Source organism: Lactuca virosa, chromosome 4 (genome assembly GCF_052849685.1).
Source record: "Lactuca virosa cultivar CGN04683 chromosome 4, Lactuca_virosa_CGN04683_v6, whole genome shotgun sequence".
Classification (NCBI taxonomy): Eukaryota; Viridiplantae; Streptophyta; class Magnoliopsida; order Asterales; family Asteraceae; genus Lactuca; species Lactuca virosa.
Window position 1 is genome coordinate 102,023,093 of NC_136429.1, and position 10,802 is coordinate 102,033,894.

Below are 10,802 nucleotides of genomic sequence, written 5' to 3' on the forward strand. Positions count from 1 at the left end.
TCATATTACTTAGATAGATTCAAGGGTCGTGTTTTGAATACTTTCTGAAATCTGTAATTCATCACTTATAGTCTGGGGTACATGAATTCAGAAGTGGGATAATCCAAGAAATCATATTTGAATTATAGGCCTAATCCAAATCTTAAATACAGAATACCTTGTGATGTTATGTGTACTTGAGAGACAGATAACTGAAAATGATCACTTTCGTATGTACCAAAGTTCAACCCTTTTCCTGGATCATTCACAAGTTATTTATACATGAAAGAAAAATGGTTAAAATCGGTTGCCTTCAAAATGGCGCCAAAATGATTAGTTATTTCACATAACCGAAGCCTACATCATCATGATGTCATCAGTAGGCTTTTTGGCGGGAAAATGCATGGGTGGAATCTTTTCTTATATAGAAATCTATTCAGATTTTGGGGAACTGCCCCGAGGGGATCTACCCCTTAGACCCCGCTAGGGGGCTTGTCCCTAGACCCCGCCACGGGCGCTGCCCCTTGGAAACTCGCATCCAGAGGCACTGCCTCCGGACCCCCGTATACTCGAGTTCACATTTAACACTCCGAGTGTACACTCCGTACCTCCAATCTCTGATGGCTAACTGATTCCGACCTGCCTCGATAACAATAATTATTACACTAAAATATGTTGACAATACTAAAATTACCAACAATAACTCGTTTCAAGATCATCTTATGGATCGCTATCATGAATGATACTTGACAAATGTACTATCTTTATATCCTTAACACCCAAGATTATATTGGGATTCGAGTGTAAGGAATACTATGCTTTGACATGGTTAAATGTACTTTGACCAGGAAGTTATAAATGTCATTTTCAGGTATGGTATGAACTATATAAGAGGCGTATGTAGTCAGTATGGGATTTGTTCCTCTTATGTGTTGAAAGTTAGACATCTTACGCGTGTTACCCAAAGTTGAACACCAAATGAAATTTATTGCGATTCAAATCTCATGTTCAACAGAATGTCAGTAACAAAGGGATAACTGATAAGTTACCTTATACATCAACTGTAGCTTTAAGCTTTTGGAAATTTGATATTGACGAATGACATTTCGTCGTGTGTTATTATAGGCAGTGAAATGTTGCTAATAATAAATTGAAAGATCTATATACTCAAAATCATTGTAGAATGATATTTACTAATAATATATGATCATATAGGGTCACACATTATAACAAGTAGACACTTATAGATAATTTATTAGAATTTTATTACTAATAAATATTATCAACTCTTGTTTTAATTGAGAAATTATTATTTATGGAAGTAATATTTTCTAAGAGAGAAAAACAACTAGAAATTCATATTGTATGGTTTATATGTTGTGTACGTCTTTTTGGACCTATTGAAGTCCATTTATATAAAGTTAATTTATATAATAAGAGATGCATATGCTAGAAATTTAAATGGAGTAAAACACACACAAGTCTCTCATCACTATCCTCATTACCATTGATTACCAAGGAGAGTGGGAGTTTGAGTGTTATTTTACCTTCTTTCACCCATGTTTGTCATAAGATGCCATGCTTTCTTTAATTACTAGTATAGTCCGTGGTACATATGTGTATGTATATAAAGAGAAGAATTGCAATACTTTGAAGCTATTTTTTCTTCCTCTTTTTCTCTCTAAATGACGAAAGTGTCAAGGGTCTTTCCCTCTCATCTTTCTTGCAAATTGTTTTTGTAGATTTGGGTGTTTAATGTTATTATCCTTTAAGAGTAATTTGGTATTAGCTCTTAGAGGCTTAAAAAGTACTTAAGACAAGCGAATACTAGAATCTTTGGTGGTAATACTTGCTTGGTGGATACTTCTAGAGAACCTTTTTCCATCTCCATCAACTTCCAACCTCTAGAGAGGAATCAAAGTCTTCAAAGGTTGCAGTTCGTTTTCTTTATATGATGGTTTTAATCTTTCATTTGATTGCAAGATGATCATTGGTGGGAAATAAACTAGTTTATGATATTCATTTTAAAATGCTTCCGTTGTTGAACTCATAGCTAATTTTTGAATATAACCCCAACAAATACTACTTCAAAAGAACTTCTTCAAAATTTCCTCTAAATCAACTTCGAAAATACGAAGAACATGTTCGCAAATGCCAAAAACATGTTCGATAATTACAAAAAAAATTGGAGATTGTTTTTATTCTAATGGTTTACCCAATCAAAGTAAGCATTTCTCCTATATGTTTTTTATTTCAATTTTGATAAATTTAATAGCTTAGAACATTTTCAAAAGTAATTGAAAGAACGTGTTCGTAACTAATATGACTGCCACTTTTAATGTGTTTGAAATTACAAAAAGAACATGTTCAATTTTTTTTGGTAAGGATATGTTCAAAAAATTTAGGTGGTTTGTTTTACATGTTATTAATTGCCCTTAAATGATTAGAATTTGTGTTATGTTATTAAACTTTGTTTGTCAAAATTTTCATATTTTTTATGTTCAGGTGATCTTCTATCCAAAAGAATTAAAAATGGTCACATATGTATCCTTTTTATTACATGAAACTTTTAGTGGTCAGGACTGCCACCAACAATGGGTGTAAAAGTCGATGATAAACTTTATGTCGACATTTTTCGCCCAACCTTTCTGCTAATAAGACATTTGTTGACATTTTATGCATTGACTGAATGATGAGCCATATTTTATTCATTGATTGAATAATAAGAGATTTGAGTATGTCCCAAAAGATGTCTCGAAAAACTAGTAATGTTTATCTATCTCTTGCTTTGATAACCACTCAAGTTTAATTTTATAGTGGACTGATTTTTCACTTGAGTAATTTGTTGGAAGAGATAGTGCTTACAGTCACAATGGTTAGTAATATTATTATTAATCATAGGGTATTTTTGGTTTACACGTAAGGACAAATATTAGCAAGAAATGACACGAGAGTTTTATTGTGATCTAGTTTGTTAGTTAATTTAGGGTTGAATTAATTAATTATAAACTTGTTGACTTAAGGGGTTTAAGTACGAAGATTTAAAAGTCAGATCTTTAGGATAATGGTGAAACTTATGGATAATTACTTAGCGACCAAGTAATTATCCAATAAGGGTTTCTAATCCTCCCAAATAATTAGAGGAGCCATATAAACGAGTTTTGATGATTCAAACCCTAGAAATTTCGTTTTCCTCATAACCACTCTTAAAATCCTGAAACCCTTACGTCGCGACATGAAAGTTCTTTGGCCGCATCATGGTTTACGATCAGAACCCTAATTGTTTAGGGTTGAGCGTTCTGCAGTTTTGGAGCTTGTCAATGGTTGCTCATTTGCTTCATGGGTGCGACCATGAAAGAGGAGTTCTAGTTTAGACTCTTAGCAATCCTCTTTTTTTCAAGATTCAAGAAGGTTTCAAAGGACTACAAAGGTATATTGTAACATCCAGTTAACCAGGTATATTGTTTTGAGTATTTAATTCAAGAATTTTGGAGAGACTCAACGAGTTGGTGCCTCAACTCGTCGAGTAGGGTCGCGACTTGGTGACGTGGTTAACGAATGGACTCGACGAGTCGGAGAGATGGCTCGTCGAGTCAACGCTGTTGGCAGAAACCCTAATTCTCTCGGGCCTGGTGAAAGAACCCCTTTCTATACTTTCATATTTCTGAAAGACCCAAACTTTCATACTTGACAATATAGTTACTCCAAAACATGTTACATGCATATTCATAAAACAATATTTTTACATTGATAAAGTCATTACAAAAGATTGGATACAAACCGACTATGTTTTGAGATTTTACATGACTACCCAGGATATTGTAAATCTATACAAACCTAAACCAAAATACAAAAATAATATTACAACTATTCTAAGTCTTCCAACTATACTGGGTGCTTATTGCCTGCATTATGTTAAAACATTGGGAGGGGTAAGTGCTAACGCTTAGTGAGTTCAATAATAGATACAATATAACGTTATGCCACCAATATGGCAGAAGCAAATAGGAGCAAGGAACAACAAAGGCATACTGCGAAAATTTTTCCATATCAATCACTGAGACGTAACAATTTCCATACTTGATATACAATCAATAAAGCTTTGGCCCAAATGGCACAGAAGACATACAACTTCGGATTAACATTTTGGTAGATTTCAGGTTTTCACGCCCTGTCTAACCATCTGCCAATGCCATAGAATAGAGTCATTCACTTACTGGGGGACATGCTCTACATGGCCAGAGGCTACATACCAGTGCCACTGTGAATCTGAGTTCTTAAACTGATCACATGGTCAAAGGTATAACTTTGCTATCATAAATAGCAGAAATAAAAATAACACGGGAAAATACTCAGGAATATTATTCTACCGAAGCCAAAGTGATGCCTATGTCATACACTTCATGGTCAACGGTTCATACCAATACCCAAGTGATGCCTATGTCATACACTTCAAGTCAGAGGTATAGCTTTGCTATAAAAATAGCGGATACAACAACTCGAGATGATAACATGGAAAAGCATATAGCACATATAACACATAACATACAATTGTTTCTACATATTAAACTCAACGTGAATTAACCGGGGGTCAAAATAATAATTTGGGCAGCACTTCGGCTCTAAATATGACTTTCATCGTTGAAAACCGGGAGTTTTCTTGAAAACCGGGCTCTGCAAAGGTAGAGCTTCGAAACCGAAAAAATAAATTTTTCGGGCTTCTCGGGAATCTCGGGGCACGTTTCGGGCTTTGGAATAAGTACCGGGGCTTCGGGGGATGTCGGGATAGTAAAAATATTGAAAAAGGGTGAAAAAGTGTGAAATTTCCAAAGTTAGTCGGGATGTCTCGCAAGGCCACTATTTATAGGGGAGGAGATCCGGAGCTTCGGATCCGAGGCTGGGAAGCGAGAGGTTCGCATGCGAGGCTCGGACCAGCTGTCAGCAGGGCGAGGCTCGGTTCGGACACATGCTCGCTTCGGATTGGGCCTCCTCCTCGGTCGAATCAGAAGCCTACACGCGGGTCGGATCACGTGGGTTTCATGTGCGGATCACATGGCTTTCTTCGGACACCTGTGCGACACGCATCGCTTCTCGGACATGCCACGCAGCAGCTTCGGACACGTGGCCAGCTCCGAGCGAGGGTGACGTGGCAATCACTATTCATGCGATTTTTCTCGAAAATTGTGCCAAATCTTGTAAAATCCATAACTTTCTCATACGAGCTCCGTTTTTGATGTTCTTTATATGCACGCGTAGAGAAGATTATGCTCTACAACTTTTGTTTAGACTTCGTTGGAAAATTTTGACTTTATTTTTATATTATTATTTTTAACAGACCGGGACTGGTAAATCCGTTAAAAATTCATAACTTCTTCATCCGACGTCCGTTTTCGTCAGACTTTTTACCGTTGTACTACTAATGACGAGACCTTCGATTATCGTTTAGGTTGTGTCGGCTAAAAATCACTCGATCTAAAATTCGAGTTTTTAGCTGTCTACTGCTAAGCTGAAACTTGTAAAAATCATAACTTCCTCATACGAAGTCAGATTTTGGCGTTCTTTTTATCGAACTTCTCGGTTTAACGAATACTACGACTTTCATTTAGATCACTAAGGCTAAAAAGTAGTTTATCAAAAACTCACTTTTTACGTCATTCGGCACCGTGCCGGTTTTATCGCGGATCTTCGACTGGTCATAACTTCTTCGTTATAACTCGGATTTTGACGAGGTTTTCGCCTACATGTTTCTAACGAGATTATCTACAACTTTCACTAATAAAATTTTACTTATTTCAAATTTTATATTTTCGCTAAATTTCACTATTTGGCTTTTAATTGGAATCTCATAAGACTTCCAATATTTTATGAGTGATTCTAAACATAGTTTTACTTCATTTCTAGTAAAAACTATCTGTTAGAACTCAACACTCAATTTCTCATAATATTTCATAATATTATTAACTTTTTAATTTACATAACACGATTTCAAAACGTGTATGTTACACCTGGGCCTATTTAAAGGCACTTATAGCCTCCTTGACACCCCCATCAGTGTCATTCGTCACTTCAGAGAAACCCTAGAGTCATTAGTGAGCAAGAGATGGAAAGGGGCTCATTGGAGGTCATTACTTGGGGAGAAGATCAAGGGTGTTGCAAGGATCAAGAAGAGAGCTTGTGGATCTATTTCATCCCCATCTTCAGCTTCAGATCAAGGTATGAAGCCCTTACCTTTCCTGTCTTATTGAATAGATCCTTTGAGTATGAGAAATTAGGGCTCATATCACTTTTGGTGGGGTTTTGGGTGCATCAAACCCCCTCTTCTGAGTATGCCATAGATTTGGATCGTGTATGATCCAGAGAGTCAGAAAGTAGGAAGCCATTGTTGTGCAAGCATGAGGTTTTGAAGTTAGGAAGCTTTAATGGAGTCTAAATGGCATATAGAGCAAAATATGCTATGCATGGATATCAAGATCGGACCTTTATGTGACTTTTGGGTATTAGGAGGTCAGATCTATGAGTTAGAGTTACAGATCTGACCTCAGGTGGTTGAATGAGAAATCCGATGGAGCCAACTCGCCGAGTCCTTGGAATGACTCGGCGAGTCGTAGCGGGTGTGACCTAGTAGCCTGGACCCAGTGTTAACTCAGCGAGTTGGGAGTCAACTCAGTGAGCTGAGTGAACCCTAGGATGAACGTGGAGAATACGAGTGGACTCGGCGAGTCACAAGTGTGCACTCGGCGAGTCAGGTCAACCTTGACTGTTGACTCAGTCTGGTTTTCTGTTGACTTCCTGGGTGGGTCAATAAGAGGCAGGAAGGACCAATGAGGGGTAAAATAGACTTTTGCCCATCCCGAGGGTAAGAAAGGGGAAAAGAGGACTTAAGGAGTAAATGAGTAATAAAGCGGATAATGATTGAAATGCTTGTCTTATGTGTTAGGCGGAGGCTAGTCCAAGATTTCCGAGTGCTTGTCGGTTACGTGCTAGTCGAGGTGAGTCTTCTCACTATACTTTACCTAGAGTGGTAATTATGTGTGACCGGAAGGTCTTATGTGGTTATAAGGGTTATGAGATGTATGTTATCTATGTGATATGTATATGCTATGTCCTGAGCTTGTAGAGTTTGGACCGGAAGGTCAACAGAGTTTGATGTATGTTACCTATGTGATACGTTTATGTTATGTCCTGAGCTTGCAGAGTTTGGACCGAAAGGTCAACAGAGTTTGGACCGGAAGGCCAACAGAGTTTGGACCGGAAGGTCTACAGAGTTAGGACCGGAAGGTCATCATGGGTAGGACCGGAAGGTCTACCAGAGTTGTGGGACCGGAAGGTCCCACTAATACACATTGACCGGAAGGTCTTACAGAGTTATAGCCTCGAGTGGCTAATATCTTGTATGTGGTATTTTGGGGAACTCACTAAGCTTTGTGCTTACCGTGTTATGTGTTATGTGTTATGTGTTTCAGGTTTCTCAGGATCGCGGGACGGCACCGGCTTGATTGTACACACCAGAGAACGAGTTATGTTTTGAGGATCCTGGATTATTAATGGAGTTGTGTTTTGTAATTTGAATAAATGAGCTTTTTATACAATATGCTATGAAAAGTATGCGATTTTAAAATGAAAAATTTGTTTGAAAATTTACGGTGTTACATATATTTTTCTTGTTTCTGATGGGTTTTCTAGGTAATAAAATATAACATGTAGCGGAAAAACACTTAAACCCTTAAGTTCACATGCAACCTATAATGGACCTATGTTTTCTCTATTGATAACAACTAACTATGAATATCAAGAAAACCTAGGAGAGAGGCTATGAAATCGAAATTCATATCAAATTAGGGTTACATACCTTTTGATTATTATTGCAAATAATCAAAGTAGAATCCTTCTTCAAAATCTTGGATAGCTAGCACCAAAGGATGGATGCCTCTAATGGCTTATACCCAAAACCCTAGTAGCAAGAAGACTTGAGGAGAGAGAGGAGGCTTGAGTAAAATTTCAGCTCCATGAAGACAAGAAGGAATGGAAAAAATAATGAGAGAAAGGGAGGAGTTATATAGTTGAAGGAAACTCGAGGCCAAAGCTAGGGTTTTGGGGATAAGGTCCAGATTAATTAATATAATAATCAAGCTGCCTTATCTCCTCATCCTCAGCCTTATGAACGAAATTTCTAAGGTCCCGTTTGATAATTGCTGACTGAGAAAGTGCTGATTGGGAAAGGTCTGTCTGAGTAATAAATTCTGACTGGGTAAGAAACCATATTGTTTGATGGTACATCTGACTGAATGTGCTGACTGATGTAAAATGATCATTTTACCATGATATTTTATATAGTGACGGATAATAATAATAATAATAATAATAATAATAATAATAATAATAATCAACAATGTGTTATTAATCTATTAAACCACATGACAATTTAAAAATAAATTCATTGTAGTTATGAGATTATTTTTAGTTGTATAATCCAAGAAAAGAACAGGTACACGTATTGGGCTTTTCTCTTTTCCTTTTAAAACCCTAGGAGCTATTAAAGAGAAAAGAGGCGTTAATTTATCTCCAATTTTTGGAGTGGTTTCCTTCAGCCGACCAATTAAAGAGACAAGAAAGGTGGAAATCGGTCCAACCAAGAGAAGCAAAATAATGTTAGAGAGGCAAGGTAACGTCGGAGATGTAAAGCGTCGGTGCCGTCAAGAAAGGAAAGTGTAGCCACAAGCGCATAGTTGAATCGATGGTGCAACGGTGGAATTGTTTCAGTTTTCTTCCTCGAAATATCTGCCATCACCGGACCAAGCTCCACCACCACCACCTTCGATTTCCTTCCTTCTTGTCTCGATTGAAGACCACATAACCACTCCCCACCTTCTGTGTGCCAATATGCTCCTCCCTTCCTTCCCTTTTCATTTTTATTTTTGCTAATCTTCCACTAGACCACCTCGTTTGCTGCCTCTGTTCGTGTTTCTTTTTCCAGGGATTAAATTGATGGTTGTGAGGAAGGAGGATGGGGGTGGTGCTGGTTCAGGGGCAATCGTGGAATGGATTTCAATCAGCTTCAGTCAGCTAGTTTTTTTGTTATGGCCGGGTCAGACACAGTTGACCGAGTCAGATGAAAAATTGAAGTATATCAAACACATAGAGCTGACCGAGTCATATATTTTTGTCTGGCCTGACCCAGTCAGATCCAAATCAAACAGAGCCTAAGTCATTCCTAGCCAAATTTCTTTCACCTCCATCTCATGGGTTCTAGAGTCTTCCTGTTTCAACTTTCAATAAATAACCAAACGGTCCATGCACTTTTAATTAATTAGATTAATCCCAAAATAAATTTCAATTAATTTCTGATTAATTCTAAATTAATTATTATTATTTCTTATTAATATAATAATCATATAATATATTAATAAACTATTTATTTCAGTTTATTAAACATATAATAAATTAGCAATTCAACATCTACTCCAAAAGTCATTCTATCCAAATACTAGCTTTGAGGACAATCCAAAAAGAACATTGCTTCTAATTGAAGAATATATCAACTTAATTATTGGCTTAGACACCTTAATCCAACAATTTCTTATGTTTACATTAATTGCATTAGATCAGGTTGAAAATGTATCAAAATACTAGTTTTTGAACAAGGATATAGATTTATAGGAATGTATCAAAATACTAGTTTTTGAACAACGATATAGATTTATAGGATATATGTATTATGTGTCGAGCTTTCTTAATAAAAAGAATTTATAAGATTATTAAATTTAATAATATGTGATCCTTATATGTAGTATATGTGATAGTTGATAGCAAATTCTTTATTTTATACAAAATGATTGTTACAATTAAAAATAACAACTACGAAGAAATATAATTAATTATTGAAATTAATCAGTACATATCATAACTCGAAACAAATTTGTAAATTATACAACAATGTTCTTATAAAGAGTATGCGTTGGTTTAATAAAAAAAAATCTTCAAAAATCTAAAGACGGGATAGCTAATTTTGTGACGACGATAACTTGTGTTAAAGATTAATCTCCGACACACTTTCACTTGTCGGACACACTTTCATTCGAGTTTCTATAACTCCAAGAACTATATATAAATTACTAAAATCTTTGGTATTCTTGTCATCTTTTTACCATTGGCAACGCCCACACCAATTAACTAGTTGTTTTTTTGGTCTTCATGCCACATTCCAACTCGTGGCCAAATCGTAGTTAAGAAGTTTTGAGGTGGGTGCTATTAATACATAGTTTTACCCACTCATGAGGTAGTTCTTGTGGACCATGTGTAGCGGGCCATTTGCCTACCACTCCGTTCTAGCCTATTGTTTTAGCGAATGATATATCTTGATTTGATTATCACTTCGGTCAAGAAATCATCCTATTATATAGGGATGAGCAAAAGGACCGAACCGGTCCGAACCGGGAACCAGCTTCGGCCAAAATCAAAAACCGAACCGGCCCGGCGGTTCTACCGGTTCTTGTCGTGTCTTCAAATGTTGGAACTAGGGATGAACATATGGACCGGGGAACCGGTACCGGAACCGGAACCCGATGGAACCGGTCGGGCCGGGACCGGGACGTTATTTTTGTGGATTTTTGAAACCGGGAATCGGTAGGAACCGGAACCGATATAACCGAAACCGGTAGAACCGGCAAAAACCGGAACCGTTTGATGCTATTTTTCGAGGACCGGTTCCAACATTTGAAGACACGACAAGAACCGGTAGAATCGCCGGGCCGGTTCGGTTCTTGATTTTGGCCGAAGCCGGTTCCCGGGTCGGTCCTTTTGCTCATCCCTAGTTGGAACCGGTC